This window comes from Triticum aestivum, chromosome 1A (assembly GCF_018294505.1).
Source record: "Triticum aestivum cultivar Chinese Spring chromosome 1A, IWGSC CS RefSeq v2.1, whole genome shotgun sequence".
In the NCBI taxonomy this organism is placed as follows: domain Eukaryota; kingdom Viridiplantae; phylum Streptophyta; class Magnoliopsida; order Poales; family Poaceae; genus Triticum; species Triticum aestivum.
This window is the reverse complement of record NC_057794.1, coordinates 517,453,391-517,467,640: the sequence shown is the minus strand read 5'-3', so window position 1 is coordinate 517,467,640 and position 14,250 is coordinate 517,453,391.

The window sequence follows — 14,250 nt, the reverse complement described above, 5'->3', positions numbered from 1 at the left end:
AACCTATAAACTTTCACGCAATATATGAGCACGAGCCATGGACATAGCACTATGGATGGAATAGAATATAATGAGGGGGGTTATGTGGAGAAGACAAAAAGGAGAAAGTCTCACATCAATGAGGCTAATCAATGGGCTATGGAGATGCCCACCGATTGATGTTAATGCAAGGAGTAGGGATTGCCATGCAACGGATGCACTAGAGCTATAAATGTATGAAAGGTCAAAAGAAACTAAGTGGGTGTGCATCCAACTTGCTTGCTCACGAAGACATAGGGCACTTGAGGAGGCCCATTGTTGCCATATACAAGCCAAGTTCTATAATGAAAATTCCAGCTAGTATATGAAAGTGACAAAACAAGAGACTCTCTATCATGAAGATTACGGTGCTACTTTGAAGCACAAGTGTGGCAAAGGATAGTAACATTGTCCCTTCTCTCTTTTTCTCTCATTTTTTTATTTGGCCTTTCTCTCTTTTTTTATATATGGCCTTTCTTTTTTTCTTTTTTTATAATTCCTCACTTGGGACAATGCTCTAGAAAATGATGATCATCACACTTCTATTTATTTACATCTCAATGATTACAACTCGATACTAGAACAAAAGATGACTTTATATGAATGCCTCCGGCGGTGTACAGGGATATGCAATGGACCAAGAGTGACATGTATGAAAGAATTATGAACGGTGGCTTTGCCAAAAATACTATGTCAACTACATGATCATGCTAAGCAATATGACAATAATGAATGTGTCATGATAAACGGAATGGTGGAAAGTTGCATGGCAATATATCTCGGGATGGCTATGGAAATGCCATAATAGGTAGGTATGGTGGCTGTTTTGAGGAAGATATAAGGAGGTTTATGTGTGAAAGAGCGTATCATATCACGGGGTTTGGATGCACCGGCGAAGTTTACGCCAACTCTCAATGTGAGAAAGGGCAATGCACGGTACCGGAGAGGCTAGCAAGGATGGAGGGGTGAGAGTGCGTATAATCCATGGACTCAACATTAGTCATAAAGAACTCACATACTTATTGCAAAAATCTACAAGTCATCAAAAACCTCAGCACTACGCGCATGCTCCTAGGGGGATAGATTGGTAGGTAAAGACCATCGATCGTCCCCGACCGCCACTCATAAGGAGGACAATCAAATAACACCTCATGTTTCAAATTTGTTACATAACGTTTACCATACGTGCATGCTACGGGACTTGAAAACTTCAACACAAGCATTTCTCAATTTCACAACTACTCAACTAGCATGACTTTGATATTATTACCTCCATATCTCAAAACAATCATCAAGCATAAAACTTCTCTTAGTATTCAAAACACTCATAAGAAAATTTTACTAATCTTGAATACCTGGCATATTAGGATTTTAAGTAAATTACCATGCTATTTAAAAATCTCAAAATAATCTAAGTGAAGCATGAGAGATCAATAGTTCCTATAAAACAAATCCACCACCGTGCTCTAAAAGATATAAGTGAAGTACTAGAGAAAAACTATGAAACTCAAAAGATATAAGCGAAGCATATAGAGTATTCTAAAAAATTCCAAATCATGTATGGCTCTCTCGAAAGATATGTACAGCAAGGATGACTATGGTAAACTAAAAAGTAAAGACTCAAATCATACAAGACACTCCAAGCAAATCACATATCATGTGGTGAATAAAAATATAGCTCCATGTAAAGTTACCGATAGAAGTAGACGAAAGAGGGGATGCCTTCCGGGGCATCCCAAGCTTTGGCTTTTAGGTGTCCTTAGATTATCTTGGGGGTGCTATGGGCATCCCCAAGCTTAGGCTCTTGCCACTCCTTGTTCCATAATCCATCAAATCTTTACCCAAAACTTGAAAACCTCACAACACAAAACTCAAAGTAGAAAATCCAGTGAGCTCCGTTAGCGAAAGAAAACAAAGTAGTAGGAGATTAATATGATGAAGATAGACCCGGGGGCCATAGGTTTCACTAGTGGCTTCTCTCGAGAGAATAAGTATTCTACGGTGGGTGAACAAATTACTGTTGAGCAATTGACAGAATTGAGCATAGTTATGAGAATATCTAGGCATGATCATGTATATAGGCATCACGTCCGAGACAAGTAGATCGACTCCTGCCTGCATCTAATACTATTACTCCACTCATCGACCACTATCCAGCATGCATCTAGAGTATTAAGTTAATGAAAACAGAGTAACGCCTTAAGCAAGATGACATGATGTAGAGGGATAAACTCATACAATATGATGAAAACCCCATCTTGTTATCCTCGATGGCAACAATACAATACGTTCCTTGTTGCCCCTACTGTCACTGGGAAAGGACACCACAAGATTGAACCCAAAGCTAAGCACTTCTCCCATTGCAAGAAAGATCAATCTAGTAGGCCAAACCAAACTGATAATTCTAAAAGACTTGCAAAGATAACCAATCATACATAAAAGAATTCAAAGAAGATTCAAATATTGTTCATAGATAGACTTGATCATAAACCCACAATTCATCGGTCTCAACAAACACACCGCAAAAAGAAGATTACATCGAATAGATCTCCACAAGAGAGGGGGAGAACATTGTATTGAGATCCAAAAAGAGAGAAGAAGCCATCTAGCTACTAACTATGGACCCGTAGGTCTGAGGTGAACTACTCACACTTCATCGGAGGGGCTATGGTGCTGGTGTAGAAGCCCGCCGTGATCGATGCCCCTCCGGCGGAGCTCCGGGACAGGCCCCAAGATGGGATCTCGTGGATACAAAAAGTTGCGGCGGTAGAATTAGGGTTTTTGGCTCCGTATCTAATCGTTTGGGGGTACGTAGGTATATATAGGAGAAAGAGGAGTACGTCGATGGAGCAACAGGGGGCCCGCGAGGGTGGAGGGCGCGCCTTGGGGGGGTGGGTAGGCGCGCCCTCCTACCTCGTGGCCTCCTCTTTTGTGTCTTGACGTAAGGTCCAAGTCTCCTGGGTCTTGTTCATTGAGAAAATCACGTTACCGAAGGTTTCATTCCGTTTGGACTCCGTTTGATATTCCTTTACTTTGAAACCCTAAAACAGGCAAAAAAACAACAATTCTGGGATAGGCCTCCGGTTAATAGGTTAGTCCCAAAAATAATATAATAGTGGATAATAAAGCCCAATAATGTCCAAAACAGTAGATAATATAGCATGGAGCAATTAAAAATTACAGATACGTTGGAGACGTATCACACTACTAGGAAAAGGGCTATAGATGAAATGGATACTAATGGCACACCTGACATGTGGTGCGCCACTACAATATAGCAGTGGTGCACCATGTGCAGGTGCGCCATTAGTGTGGAAGACACTAATGGCGCACCAGATACATGGTGCGCCACTAGTAGCAATTATTTTTCATTTTCCAAACATACTAATGGTGCATCAAGTAGACAGGTGCGCCATTACTAAGTTTTTTTTCAAAAAAAAATTCAATATTTTTTTCAAAACTAGTAATGGCGCACTGTGGATGTGGTGCGCCATTACTAGTTTAACTAGTAATGGAGCACCACTCCCACGGTGCGCCATTACTAACTTTCCCCCCTCTACCCCTTTTCCCCCGAGCGCCGCCTCCTCCCCGGCCGAGCCCAATGCCCAATCCCCCGAGCCCTCGACCTGCTGCTCCGCCGCCGCCCTGACCCACTGCGATGCCACCAGTCACCTCACGCCACACGGAGACGTCCAGGAGGACCGACGTCGACTGCTTCTTCATCTACGGGTTCTCAATCGACCGGAGCTGCACCGTATCGTCGCCATCGTCGCAATCCCCAAGCTCGGCCTGCCTCGTCCACCTCATCACATCGCTCCGCCCCGGCCATCCCCGACCTCCCGATATCATCGTCGAGCACCTCGGTGAGGCCCTTGACTGATTTCCCTTCCCCCGTCAGGTTCTCGCGCTCCGTGCACGCGCGGCTCTCCATGTTGCGGCCCTCGAGCACCTTGGCCGCCACCAGCGCCCAGACCTTGCCCTTCACCTCGGCCAGGTAGACGCTGCCGATGTCCCCGGCCCCGAGCCGCCGCACGAAGCAGATGTCGGAGAGCTGCACCGTGCCGAGGCACGGTGCGAGGGCGGAGGGGTTGGAGGAGCGCGACACGGGGACGCCGGCGATTGGCCCCGAGGAGGAGGAGGTGGAGCAGGAGGCCGTGGCGGTGGAGACGGTGGAGGCGGAGCGGGAGCGCTCGGAGGAGCCGAAGCTGAGGCTCTGTAGCTCGTCCGCCGCCAGCTCCGCGTCGCCGTCCGGAGGCATTGCTGCCTGCTGCGGTGAATGGTGAGGTGAGGCGGGTCTGCTCCGGGCTGCTGGATGTAGCAAGTGCGAGGACAGGGGAGGAATAGGAGAGGAGGAGGAGCTCGAGCATGAAGTGGGTGTTTCTCTCAAAAATTTCAAAAGATTAGGATGGGTCTCTGTTCAAAAATAATTTATAGGAATTATAGGGTCTCCCAAAAATTTTGTGGCAATTTTATAAAAATTATTTGAATTAGTTTTAGTGCAACAGAGGCAACTCAGAGTTTGAGAATGGCATTAAAGGAATTTGTTTTTGGCGTAAATTCTATTATGAAATAATTCCTACTGTTATTTAAAATATAAATGAAATGATTTGGAATACCAAGAAAGAATTACGTTTCAAGTTGCTGAACCTTTTCATATAAGCTTGCAGAAGATTTAATTGATCATACAGAAAATGAAAAACGTAGGTCATACCGATCCTAGTTGGTATTATTTTTCATGGCTAGAAGATATATTGTCGTACCCCGAGTGAAGGGAAGGAGTTTGCTAGGTTTTTTCTCCGACCATCGTGTCGTGATGATTTTGCAGGTACCCCGAGAGGCCCTTGAGTTTGCCGGAATGTCGATTAACTTCCGTTCTGGGAAATTCGGGTACTCCATATGTCCTATTTTCAGCAAAGGTCATGCTAAAATTTTTCGTGAATTTTAGCATGACTTTTCTAAAAATAGGACATATGGGGTACTTGCGACAAATGCATGGGCCGGGGTATGTTAGTACTTAATTAAGTAGGATCAACTGCCTCTTGTGTTATACATATAGAAGTGTGATATCAACTCATAGTTATTACTAATGTCAGCTGCTCGTCATCGATAAACCCTAATCTGGAAGAGGAACCACTCATCCTTTGTAGTTTTGAATTATGAACGTAGGAAATGTCGTCATCGGACGACAAAAGTCTCCTGGGGGAGTGCGACTGGTGCCACGACGATCGAGGTCTGTGCGACAGGCCTCACCTGGACGATGATTGGCGCTTCAGCATTAAGGTCGAGGAGACCTTCGAAGTTGAAACGATACGCAACGACGACAATTGTTTTTTTCATAATTAAGCATGACTTCAACTATTTCAACGTGTAATTTTAATCTTTTACAATTCGAGTATAGCTTATCTCATGCCATGCAAGACGCTATGTCTTGGAGATGATGGATTTTGAAGACCATGAAATTTCTGAAACAAAGAAAATTCACCTGAGGGCTCATCACGATGTGGACTTTGAAGTAAATCTGTATAATTCTGGGAGCGTAACCCATTTTGGTTGCAAAAATTGGGAAGCATTTTGCAAGATGTATGGTTTTGATGAGGGTATGCTTGTCACCATGGATCTTGATAATCCTGACATCGACCAAGACAATATGGACATTTAGGTCCTTGTTGATACGCCTCCAGTTCTACCGCTATGTGAGTTTTTCAAACATAGTTATTAGCTAATTTATATTGTTTATTTCAAAATAGTTGACAACTTATTTCCATTGACAGCTTATTTTTATTGTTCAAAGAATGTGTGGGAGATGGTAGACAAAACCCACTACACCGATGGCTCCGAATTAAGAACTTACCAGGAGAAAAATCATCTGGTCGGATTTTGTATTGACATTGAGAATTACAATATCTACAATCAAACTCCTCAACATTATGGTCAATACGTGCCACTAGTGCATGTGTTCAACTACGATAACTACCATGGAGATACCCTGGTAAGATTTTTACTATTACGACATCCGTGCATCTTTTACATACTTCTAAAACTAGTATATCATTGCTAACTATGAAGTTATTACTATGTTTTTCAACAGGTAATCCCAGAGAATTGTGTGCCTCATTTGATGTATCAGAAAGGTAGTCTTACTGTTTTGAACATACAGCCAGGTCATCCTACGAATCTCAACTATCCATATGAGATTTCTAAAAGAAGTGGAGACATGAAAATCAAAGGATGGAAAAAATGTATGGACAGTCGTAAGGATGTTCTTGGAAGCAAAAGGAAGTGAAGCGCAAGAATTGGAGACAGGATGTTCTCCATTCTCCATAATGGAGAGTCAGGGTTTATATTGTTTTATTCTATTTTACCTTAAACAGGGTATTTAGGTCCTGCCTAATACTGATGATTATGTGCTAAGAACAATTAAGTAGGGTTGGTTCGATGACTATCAAGATGATGATCGTATGACTTGTTATTAATAACGAGTAGAAGTTGTATGATGATGATTAGTAGGACTTGTTAGAATTAGTATTACTTCCGACAAACTCGCTACTCGCGGTCTCGAGACTTGTAATGTTCTATCTTTGTTCGGTCTTTTGAATTCGGAGACTAATATGCTGAATTGTATTCGGAGACTAATTTTCTATTGTATTCTATCCAATAATATATTTTGTAACCTGTGCAAAATCAGAAAAGTAAAAATAAATAAAACTTAATATTCATACTAATGGCGCATCATCCCACAGTGTGCCATTAGTATGCCAAAGCACATGGTTAAATATGGCCCCTTGGGAGGCATACTAATGGCGCATGTTGGTCTATACTAATGGCGCACGGCGTGGTGCGCCATTAGTATATCAGATACTAATGGCGCACCAGTGGTGCACCATTAGTATATAATACTAGTGGTGTGGTACTAGTGGCGCACCAGTAGTGCGCCATTAATAGGCAAAACTGGTGCGCCACTAGTAGGCCTTTTCCTAATAGTGTCATTGGCAGCTATGTTCCAATGCTGGCAGCTATACTCCAATGCTGGCAGCTATATTTTGTATTTCTCTGCTATGTTTCAATGCTGGCAGCTTCTGATGTTCCAATCCTGGCAGCTTCTGATTCCAATGCTGGCAGCTTCTGATGTGAAATGACCCCTTTCTCCTGAAATATTTATTAATTTCCGTTTCGGTTGAGAATGGGGCACTCCTAGGTCAAGAAAATTAGCAAATGTCATGCCCAATTTTCTTGACCTAGAAGGTGCCCGATTCTCAACCGAAACAAAAATTAGTCAACATTTATAGTTTGACCTAAAATATGCCCAATTTGTTAACTCTAGTAGTGTACTCCTGTTAAATGCAGTCTAGTAACTCCTGTTGTTCAGATTCACGATGTAAGCTCATAGTTTAAATGTTTGTTTAATAAGTAGATGCCACAAGAAACAGTTGTCTCTGAAAAAGAATAAGTAGAAGAATACCTATTTTTCTTATCTGCTGCTTCACCCATCATGTTCACGGGACAGTTCAATCCTCTGTTGTACAACATATGTTTTGAATGTAAGTTCTCTCGGCATAACATACATGGCATAACTAAGTTACCATGGAGACATAACCAGAAAAGAGAATACCTTTGCGATGGAAGATCAATCCCTTTTTAAGACATCAACAATTTTACTTCCTCGTGCCTTACTTTTTCAAGTAAGTCATCCCCTCACCGCCCCGTAACATATGATTTCTTAGATTTTGATCGTTCTTTTTTTTCTAACATTCCGTGTTTTGTGCAGTGACACACATTGTATACTCATCCTCTTAAGCCCGAAATATTCCATGGCCATGTATTTCGACTCGGACCGTCAGTCGAAAAAAGACTACACAAATATGAAGAAAATTCTTGATGATGCTCTCCCCGGCTACGCCAAATCTGGAGTCACCTTCAGGAGGCCAATTTGTAGGTACGACAAGCACGTGTTCACCCACGTAATGACGTTCCCTTGCGTCAAGCGGCCGCCTGGCAGTCAGAAGGATGCCTACTACGCCCTCCATCACATGCGGGCGATCGTACGGGACCATAATCACCTTATGCTACCAAATAATCTCAAAGAATGGGCCGCACGCTTGTCGGCAATCCAGGACGAGGACATCAGACAAGAATTCTTTCGCATTCAGTCGGAGTTTGCGGAAATCATCTATCAAGATGTCCTTCGTACCTCGGGGCAGTTCTACCTCAAATATCAACCGTCCAATACTGAAATAGAAACAACGCTACAAATGCAGGCTGACAACGGCGCACATTCATGACCATCATGAAAGATGGCGGCTTCATCCACGCCACGGTCCCTGAGTCGAGTCGAAAGTATTGATGCTATGTAGTTCTGAAATATCGATTAGCTCATGTTGCAATTAAACTTTAATGAACTTGTATGTCTCTTTAGTTTGGACAGTCGCTCAACTTATATGTAATCGATGCTATTTATTAGTAGGACTATGAATCGTGCTATTAATGTGTTTTTTTCTCTTCCGATCCTTTTGTTGCATACTTATATATTGCTTATATATTATCTGTGAATTGCTACTAACGTTTTGTTTGTCTAGTGCATAGAGATGCCGTCGTATGTCGTGTACAAGGGTAAAGTTCTCGGAGTCTACGACGACTGGGAGGAGTGTCGGAGACAGGTTCACCGTTTCAGCGGTAATAGTTACAAAGGGTACACCACTAGGGCGGAGGCGGAAGCTAGATACGCGCGCTATCTAGCAGGAGAGAGGAGGGAGCGGAGGAGGAACCGTATGAAGACCAATTTCATCGCGATGATGCTCATCGTGGCCGCATCTCTCTTCTATGTGATGGTAGTTTAGATGATCGATATCAACTTTGTAATGTGACGGCAAACTCGGCTAATATGATGAACTTTGCTAATGTCTCGAGACCTAAACTTGGCTAATGTTTGAACTTTGTTCGCTATTTCGAATTTGGAGACTAATATGATGAATTCTATTGTGTGATGTTTATATTATGTGCTGTAATGTATTTTGTAACCTATGCAAATAACAGAAAAGCAAAAAATAATAATTCCTAATATTCATAGTAGTGGTGCACCATATTGAGAATTAGTGGCGCATCAAGATAAATACCAGTGGCGCATTATTGGGCATAGTAATGGCGCACTTGGGGCATAGGTGAAGGCAAATATGGCCCCCAGTAGTGGCGCACGATATTGAGCATTAGTGGCGCACCAAGGCTAAATACCAGTGGAGTATTATGGGGCATAGTAATGGCGCACTTGGGGGCATACGTGAAGGTAAATATGGCCTCCTAGGAGGCATAGTAATGGCGCACTGTGTGATGCGTCACTATTATCTTGGATACTAATGGCGCACCAGAGGTGCGCCATTACTATTTGTTACTAGTGGCGTGTTAATAGTGACGCATCTATAGTGCCCATTAATAGCAAAAACTGATGCGTCACTAACAACCTTTTTTCTAATAGTGGTGCTCTCTGCGCTATCTGCCATTGGAAGATCATCTGGTTGACGTAGTATGCACTTTTATTTATCACAAGTTGTCATTTTTTTGCACTAGTTTTTTTGTCTAGGTTGTTTGGGTCTTTGGTCATGGAGTTGTGATCAGGGTTGAGTTCTCTGGTGATCTGGTCCAGGTGACACAAAATTACTGTCTTAGGTGTAGACGTGTAATAGCAATACATAGGTTACTCTTTTGTCTATTATCTCCTGCTTTTCTTGTGGCATTGTAAGCTCTTTTGAGTAAACATAACTGGTCTCTACAACTAAATCAACCGAAAAATTGATATGTGCAAGTCGAGTCCGTAAAGTGCAGCTTCAGACTGAAATTCTGCTAATATAGCACGTCTTCTTTTGCAGCAATTGTTTTTATTTTCTGTCATGCCACAAATTGCAATATTCACATGAATTTCTTTCAAATACATGGAGTATTTTAACAGGAGAATATTATGTTAATTTTATAGAATGGCAAACTATTAATGTTAAAGGTGGGCTCAAAGTTTCTGTATTCATGGTACATGTAGCTCGTGCGGCTATAAATAGCATAGGCTTGTACATGTAACGAAACCAACACTCGCGTGTCAATGGGAGAAGTTGGCACATATCATGCATGTGCACCAAGTCGTATGGGACATTCCACGCAGCAAGATCTTTTGAGGGAATGAGATGCACTGGGAATCTTAGTAGAAGGCAGTAATTTGGCTAGCAAGGTATATCAGGCACAGATTGGGTTCCCAACATCATAGGTTGAACTGGAGGTAGTAGATTCTGAGCGGCAAGAAGGAGAGAAGCCTTTGTTGCTGGGCGCACGAAGGTCGCTGCAACTGACTAGGCAGAGACGAGATAAGCGACCATGTGCCATGGTGACGCGTGACTGTTGTGTGCATAATGATGTACACGGCGAGGTGTGTCTGGTTGCCAGATTCTCTGCTCAAGTGCTTTCGTGGTTCGGCGCGTACGTACGCTTGCGACAGAAGGACCTATTGACTCTCGGAAAGAAAGAAAACCTGGACCCATTATGCCACGGTCTCAATGTGCTAGTATCACGTATGAAATTAGCAACGCGGGTTTATACACTGTACTTTCTACAGCACTATGACGGTAGTACAATCGATATTTGACATTTCACAGCATAAGAGGCTTTGTTTGTTTCTTTGTGAAAGAGTTCACGTGTAATTTACTAATTTAATAGAACCTGGAAATCTTTCTGTTTGTTGTGCTCTGAAGTGGAAGACGAGCATTCACCAGACCAATTTGATTTAGGAAGACAATATCAATTCGCCTGGTGGCTGGGCGCAACGAAGCTTCTTTGTTTTGAGAGAGAAGAAAAAATGAGAGAGAGAGAGAGACAGAGAGAGAGAGAGAGAGAGAGAGTTTGATACAAAGTTGATACTGCTCTGCTGTTCGTTTACACCAAATAAGTAATAAACGATGAAATATTTGTTGAAGCACTGAAAACCTGCTCAATCCACCTGACATCCATATATAGCAGAGCCTAAACCATGGCAAGACAGTGTTGTAATACAAACTTGTCTCCATCTATTAACTTGCTTTTAGCTACTCCCTCCGTCTCATAATATAAGAACTATTTTGACACTACACTAGTGTCAAAAACGCTCTTATATTATGGGATAATGTCAAAAACGCTCTTAAGTTAAGCACGGGCGGAGACAGTTGGGGAGAGGGGCGAGCGGGGACTAGCTGTATATTGACCAGGAACTTTCGATTAGTGCTCACAATCATCATTAGCCGGCCCAATAGCCGGGAAATGCCCCAAGCCTAATTGCAGAACCCACAATGACCTGCGATTGATGCCTCACGTCTCGACCAGATATTTGAATTGCCCTGCATCTGTTTGACCTGATTGAATCCGTATTTCTGAAGGAAAAAAAATACCTGATTGAATTCGTGCTAGGGCCGCCAGCAGCTGGCGGCGCTTTATGCCAGATCGGATCGTCGCCCCTTGTCGTGCGTTGCCTGCGATCTGTGTGTGCGTCAATCGCATGATTTCCCTGTACTAGGCGGTTCGAATATGACACCCACGGCTGCACAATATGACTCACGCCAGATCAGAGGTACTACATCTGTGCAGTATATATTACTGCTCATGCCTATGCTTAGTTATTACTAGTAGTACTGGATTTTTAGGTTCCATGGAGCTCGACCTACAGAGGGACTTTCTGTTTTAGAAACTGCTGAATGTTAGTTATTGTTAGTCAGGCTGATTACAGATTGCTGCAGGCTGGTTTGCATATATAATAGCTTCATTCTTTATCTGTTTCTGTATAGTTTCAATCTCTACTGATCAAATATTCTAGCACAGCTAGACTTACACAACAAGCTGGCATAGAAATCACATCATATGAGATTATTGACTTCGTTTGACATGTTTTAGGCATCTGAGCTACATTCAAACTAATAGACATCTACACTCCTTCATCTCTTTGAAAAATATATATTATCTTGTGTTCCTCTTGTATGTTTATTGGTGGAGAAAAAAAATCTTTTATACTATCATTGTCTTTCTTCGCGCCCCTATGCTCAAATCCTGGCTCCGCCCCTGATATTATGGGATGAAGGGAGTAGCAGAGAAGAAGTGTGGGTGTACAAATTGTGTTGAGGACATTGAGAGGCACACAATATCAGTGACTTGGCTACTAGGATTGGGACGCACCAAGAATTTCAGCGCCAGCGTCTCTTCACAACCCAGTTACCAGGTCTATTCAAGGTAGACCGATCTCTGATTTTATTTCTATTTTGCCTGATCTTCTTGCCCCAATTTGCCATCATGTCCCACATTAGTTCTTTCGGACCATATGGAGACCTTAGGCTCCATTTTGGCTACAATTTTTTGGATGTGTCCGTCTGCATATATGTACACATTCATCTTCCTTCTGTAATCGCAAAAGGCCGAGCCCCACCAAATTCATCGTCTCAAATCTCGTTGGTTTCTCTTGAGCTAATTAACAGAGTCATAAGGGTTTTTTTTGCGGGGGTGAGTCACAAGGTTTACGAAAATGTGTCCTAGGATTGCATTTGGCAATGCAAAAAAATAGAAACAACATATATTGGACAAACTAGTGAAAGCGCTGTTTCGGTTCTCAGATGCATATGTGCTCATTTATAGGCTATTGCAATATGGCACTAGAAATAAATACTTTATTTATGATATTTCATACAATCTTTTGAACATTTTAAACGTAGTTATAGTTGAAATTTGAATTATATTCAATTTAATACGAAGTACAAACCTTTTTCATACAATACAATGGTCATAAAAAATAACATACTAAACAACAAATTGCAGAAAAACAAATCCTAAATAATTGAGCATTGGTGGGCCACTAGTCTATATATATGAGCTTAGATGGTATGCCACTGGTATACTTTCCCCATGATTATGGTGAGCTAGGTTGGTAGCCAAATTAACAGTGTTGTGCGTTTAGTAGTGCCCGCCACTGTTGCTCTAACTAGTAGTGGCGGGCAAGCCTGAATTTAGTCCCAGTGGTAGGCTTGGTTTTGCGGGTGTCACTGGTATTTTTGGAAAATACCAGTGACGGAGCCCTAAGCCAGTCTGCCACTAATGTGATCCCATATGCTGATTTCTAGTAGTGGTATAAATAGACGAACGTGCCTCCGGATATCGGTGTATAAAATGGCACGTACTCCCTCTACAAAGAAATATAAAGTAGTTTAGATCACTAGTATTTAACTGACATGTACGGTGGGACCAGTGAACGACTAGAAAGTTTAAAATCCAGGGGCTTCCACCCACGACCCACGTACGCTGGGGCTCAGACTTGCTGGACATGTGATTACCCAAACAGACTGGGATCAGGTGACTTGCCCATGGGCAGTCACGCCGTAACATGCTGGCACAAACCCAGCGCTCATTCTACATCCAATGGAGGGGATTGATCCAAGGGAAAACCCGCTAATACTTAGCAGTTTCTAGCGTGGAGACGCACACACTTTTAGTCTTATGTACAGGCAACAATCCATGCACTAAGTGCTCTCCACATTGCAAGTACATTTAGAATAATTACTAGTAGTAACTAAAAATAAATTTTAATAGCAACAACTAGACAGAATGTATGCATGCCCTGTTTTTAACGAGTTCTATATATTACATTACATTTAAATGCACGATTTTTAACAACATTACCTATTTTTTTTAAATACTAAACAAAAAGTAAGTGAGGTACTGCAGGGTGACCATGCTCGCACACCGCCCAGGCTGACCGCACATCCATTGTCGTTCGCCAAGGTAATGGAGGAGGCGCTCATGTGCGTGCTGCGTTGTTGGGATGGCGGCTCCGCCTTCACATCGACCTGACCGGTATCAATGTTGTCGAGTGGCGTCTACTCTGGAGCAGGAAGAGTAGAATGAATGCGCGGCGACCGTTGGAGACTCATATTTTTGTACTTTTCGTTTTAATTTGCGCGGCGGCCGTTGGAGACTCGTTGGGCACCTCGTTTGTTTTTGTTTATTTTTTAAAAGAAAATTAGTTCACCTTATTAAAAATTATCTGATTTGAGTGTAATATATAAAACTTGTTAAAATTAGTCGTCCTCCCCGCCGCAGAGCACACGCACGAGCGCCTCCTCCACTACTTCAGCGATGATGGCAGCGACTTCTTGTTGCGCAGCGCGTGCGGCGGTCGATGGAGTGACAACGGAGCAAGCGATGGTGGGACTGGCGCAACTTGCAGTGCCAGACCATGTTAAAAATCGT